Genomic DNA, 5,540 nt, shown 5'->3' on the forward strand with positions numbered 1-5,540 from the left:
GGAGGCGCGGGGGCGGCGGGCCTGGGCCTCGGGCTAGCGGCGGGACCTTGCTGCCCGCCGGCCGCACACCTGGCGCGGGGGGCCGGAGCACCCCGAAGAGGGGCACGTGGGAGCCGACTTCCCTGTTCATCTTGAGGGCCGAGGTGGGCAGCAGCCTTTGATTTTCCATCTTCGCAGGGGTTGTACGTGTCTATGGCGCTCCAGAAGTCTACACGCTACTCACTTGGTGGAAGACTGTTTTCTTAAACGTGAAGTTGCGTTGAGGAATTTTTCTCTCTGCCCCTCTTATGGTTGATGCTACCGTTTAGTCAGGTCTGTCACGAGAAAAGGCCCCTTTACCCCTCCAGTGCTTCCTAACATCTTCGAGAGAAGCATGGTCCTTTGGGAACCCTGCCATCAGTAATCGGCTTTAAACCTTGAAGTGTTCTCAGTGCCGTGATCCGCGAAGTCCGTGTTGTCTTGAGGTTTGTCTGTCTGTGCACTCTGCTTGAGAAGAAAGAATTTTTTCTTCTTAGCCTTGGAACAAGATCATAACTTTATCGTTGATACCTTTGTATATTATAGGTTTGAAATGGGGGGGGATGGGGGTAGAAGGGGAAAGATTTTTGCCTCCAGTTTGATAACCTTCAGAGAGTCCTTAACTGAAACAAAACTGATAAATGAGGCAGATTTATTTTGTATGGTTCGCAGAATTACTGGCAATATAAATGGGATATTTATGGACGGAAACCCTGAGATTTTTGTTTTTTTAATGTATTTTAAAGTAGAAGTGTGAACTTGAAATTAACTCCACACAGTGTGCACGCCATAGACTTAACGATGTTAGGGTTATGTTTTCGAATAAGAAGGAAGAGGAATCCGGTAAAAGATTTAGATTTTTATGTTTATTGTTTTTAGGCTAGGGATGGATGTTGGCTCCTCACCTGGTAGTTCAGTGGACATCAGCAAAAGAATCTGTGTTCCGCTCTAAAGGGGTAGTGTGTTAGTTTGCACACTGTCTGCCATTTTCCCTCCTTCTGTTTCAAGAAGAGTTATTTAATTTTTAGTAAAGAGAAATGTATATTAATTCATGTTATCCCCCATATTAGTTTATACAGAGAACCATGATAGGAGGTAAAAGTGTGTTCATATTTGATGTTAGTTTGCACACTGTCTGCCATTTTCCATCCTTCTGTTTCAAGAAGAGTTATTTAATTTTTAGTAAAGAGAAATGTATATTAATTCATGTGATCCCCCATATTAGTTTATACAGAGAACCATGATAGGAGGTAAAAGTGTGTTCATATTTGATAAGTAAGGATTTTCGTGGCTCAGAAACCCAGCTGTAGAGCTTTTTACACCTGTGGAGCTTTTGAAAGAACCAGGCCCAAGCCTCACTTCCATCAAGTCATGCGTTAGAATGGGTTGAGAAGACAGAACTTTGAAGTTAAATTTATTTTGCCTGCAATATAGTCTTAATTTTTGTGTAGTAACAGATGTATACAATTTTTCCTCTTCCATGTTTTTTTGGTTGATGAAAACTTTTCCAGGACTTGGATTAGACTTTTATAATTGTTGGTCAAAGCTTAATACAAATCAGAGAATTTACTTGCCGGTGTAGGGCAGAAAGGGCCGTCAGTGCTCAGGTTGGAGTGGAACCAGAAACTGGAAAGTGGTGGAAACCAAAGGTTTTTTTCTCTTTCTGTTTTTCTGCCTTCCTCCTTCACTCTCTCTTTACGTTTTGTTTTGTGAGTCAGCTTTATCATCTTTTCTTGTAAATCAAATGTCTTTGCTTCTCCTGGCACTTGATAGAAGATGGCTCCCTCTTCCCACATTTCACATCAGGTGACCAGTGGTGACTAACTGGGAAGAGCTTTCAGAGGAGGGGAGGGTACCAGCTGGGCAGATGCTGTATTTATCCATTGTCTTTGCTTTAGCTGCTCAGTGCAGACCCATGTTACCCTACATTTGAAGAGGAACTGTACCCCACTCCCCCAGTTGCAAACAGTGATTATGATGATGGTGGCATGTGCTCATTATAATATAGTGCTTATTACATGACTGGCTCTGGTCTGAGCACTTCATCTATACATACTTAATTCTCAAAATTCTGTGAAGAAATTGAGGCACAGAGAAATTAACCTGACCTAGATCACATAGCCTGAGACTGGAAAAGCTGGGATTTTTAACTTTAGAGATCTAACTTTAGAGTCTGTGCTCTTCAGAGCCCAAGCTGTACTGCTTTGTTCAGGTAGCTTTGAGCCTAGGTGGAGCTCGTGGCCATCATCCTGCAGTCTATAGACTAAATTAAATGATAACACCCTTCTTATGTGACATGTAATAGGGGAAGGAAAACAGGACAACTGATTGAAAAATTAATTAGAAAGAAAGAAAGGGGGAGAAGTATCTAGGGCTCTCAAAATGGTGGTCACAGTGATAGTCAAGTAAATTATAGGAACAGGAAAGATTATGGGCATTAGTTTCATGGCTGACTTCTTAGCAGTAGAGGAAATGGTCAGCCAATCTGGATGTCACATATTTGGCTGCTGATATTATTGCTGAAAGAATTTCCATTGCTCTTCAGGAGTACTCCCTATGGACGTGCACCCAGACAACAAGAGCAGTTGACATCTGGCTGGTGCTGCATCTGTACTCGAGGTTGTGACTTATGGGAAAGGTCATCCTCAGTGGGGTTTAGTGACTCTTGTGCCTTTGCTTTTTAGGCTCTCTTACTTGATGAGAACCTTAAGGGGTTTCCTGACAATTTTCAGTTTTTGAGACTGCCATGTGAGCTAGTATCAGAGATCTTGTCTGGTCATGGCAAAATATGTCAGCCCTGCACTTTGCTGCCTTTCAGTCCAACTGACCAGTAGAATAGCAGCCCACCTCTCTTCCGGTTCTTTGGAGAGAGTGAATCTGATGGGCCAAGCTTAGGTAAGGGTCTACTTCTAATCATCTATAGCCAGGGGTTAGAGTCCCGTCATACAAACTGGACTCTAGAGGTCATCCTGATGGGTTAAGGGAAAGGAAGGGGGAAGTTCTGTTTTCAGGATTCATCCATGTTGTAGCATGTATCAGTACATCAATCCTTTTTAGGCCAAATAATATTCCATTGTGTGGATATACCACATTTTGTTTATCAACTCATGAATTGATAGTTTTTTCCACTTTTTTTGCTAGTATGAATAGTGCTATAGGGAGATTCCAGAAATTGAGAATAATCAGCCTTTTGAATATGTATGTTGATAAAGTTTTAGTCACTGTAGAACCAAGTAGTGAGGAGCCATAGAGGAACTTTACTTCTGTTTTATTAAATCTGTGCTCCTTAAAGGAGAAATATAACAAAGTCCTGCTTGAGTGAGGAGAGCTCATTGAAATTATTTTTAAAATTTAATATTATAGTGTGTTTTCATCTTGTAACCATTCAGCTTTTCTTTTTTTTTTTTTTTCATAAAGATGACCGGTAAGGGGATCTTAACCCTTGACTTGGTGTTGTCAGCACCACGCTCAGCCAGTGAGCGAACCGGCCATCCCTATGTGGGATCCGAACCCGGGGCCTTGGTGTTATCAGCACCGCACTCTCCCGAGTGAGCCACGGGCCGGCCCTGTATATCCTTTTATGACCTAGCTTCAAAAGTCACATAATGTCATTTCTGCCATAGTGCCAGATTCAGAGACCCCACTTCTCAGTGGAAGGAGCATCAAACCCGCAGCCAGTGAGCGAACCGGCCATCCCTATGTGGGATCCGAACCCGGGGCCTTGGTGTTATCAGCACCGCACTCTCTCGAGTGAGCCACGGGCCGGCCCCATTCAGCTTTTCTTGATAGACTTTCTGGAATCTTGGGCTTCCTTTCTAATTTGGGCAGGTTGCTTTCTAGACCTGTTTTCCAGCTGTCATTCAGCTTTTCTTGATAGACTTTCCGGAATCTTGGGCTTCCTTTCTAATTTGGGCAGGTTGCTTTCTAGACCTGTTTTCCAGCTGTCATCCTGGGATTTCTTTACATTGTACTCCTAGTTAGGTCTGTTGTTTGGTTCCAATGTCTTTCTTTTTTTATATGCCTTTTTTATTTTACTGGGCTACAGTCTTGAGTAAATTGTTTCAGGAAGGATATGCAGGTGATAAACTTTCTAAGTTCTTGAATGTTTGAAAATGACTTAGCTTTGTTCCTGATTGAAAGTTTAGACATTGATTATAAGTTGATAATACAGTTTTTCTCCTCAGAACTTTAAAGGCTTTGCCGAAAGAATTTAAAATACCCAGTGTTGCTAATAGAGGTTCATTGCAGATCTGATGGTTATTCTTTTCTAGTAACCTCATTTACAGTATTTATGATGGTCTCTGTATCCTTGGTGTTGTGAAATGTTTTGTGGTAGGCCTGTTTTCATTCCTCCTGGTGGGTGCCTTTTCAGTTCTAAGAGTCTTCAAATCTAGGGAATTACCTTCTCTTTCTTTGGTAATTTTTCCCTTTCCATTTCTCTTTTCTCAGAGACTCTTGATGGGTGAATAATGGATAGCTCAATATTGGAATATTGACATTTTATTTGTTTACCTTCTGGAAGATTTTCTTGACTTTGTGAACTCTTATATAGAATTTATTTTAGTAATTACATTTTTAATTTGTAGGAGCTCTATCCTCTTTTTTGGTTTTCTTCTTTTAAAAATAGCAACTGTCCTTGATTTATGGGGGAATATTTCTGAGGATGCTAACTTCTTTAAAAACTTCTCTTGAGACAGTTCTCTGAATTGGTCATTGTAATAGTGGTTTGTGTATTTAGATGTATGACACTCATTTTGATTTTTTAAGTATTTAAGTTATTTGATAGTACAAAAGATTATAATAGGTACAATTTAAGTAAATAAACATACATGTACTTACCACCCAACTTAATAGTTCAGCAGGGTGCCCTTCCCTGATCACATCTACCATGATCACGCCCACCTTCACCAATGAGGGTAGCTGCTGTGCTGAATTTTGTATTCATCATGCCTGTGTCATGCTTTTTAGCATATGTAAATATAAATATTATTTATGTTTTAAGATTTTGTATAAATTAAATAATAGTGTATATATTTGGGGTCTTTTTTTGTTTACCATTGTTTTTGATTTCCCATTGTATGAATATATCTGTTTATTCATTCTCTTGGTGGAAATTTGTATAGTTTCCTTTTTTTTTCTCTCTCTCCTCTTACAGGTCCCCAAATCCCTTATCCACACTTCTGAAATCCAAAAAGCCCTGGAAATGGGGGGAAAAAAATTGTAAATTTTCAGCAAACTTGTGGAAAAATCCTGGTCTGCACTGATATGAGGCTATTTGTAACCGTTGTTGCTTTCACTTAATGTGAATATATGTTTCACTGTAGAAATTCTAATGTGAGAAACATCCTCACCCATCCAAGGCCAAAGGATGGACACTCAGACACAAGGTACAGTGAAGAGAGACTTTAATTATGGCCTTGCAAGGTTCGGGTGTCTGATGGGCAGACACACAGAAAAGGGCTGTAACAAGCAATTTATTTCCTAGTGCGCAAGTCCCCGTCCCCCCCCCCCCCCCCCCCCCC

At 40.8% G+C, this 5,540-nt stretch overlaps 1 protein-coding gene across 1 annotated transcript in view; it reads left to right on the forward strand.

The window, feature by feature from the left end:
* Positions 1-5,540, forward strand: part of PIAS2 (protein inhibitor of activated STAT, 2) — a 123,135-nt gene that overhangs the window by 398 nt on the left and 117,197 nt on the right. The window lies entirely within an intron of this gene.

This window comes from Galeopterus variegatus, unplaced genomic scaffold (genome assembly GCF_000696425.1).
Source record: "Galeopterus variegatus unplaced genomic scaffold, G_variegatus-3.0.2 Scaffold2681, whole genome shotgun sequence".
Lineage (NCBI taxonomy): Eukaryota > Metazoa > Chordata > Mammalia > Dermoptera > Cynocephalidae > Galeopterus > Galeopterus variegatus.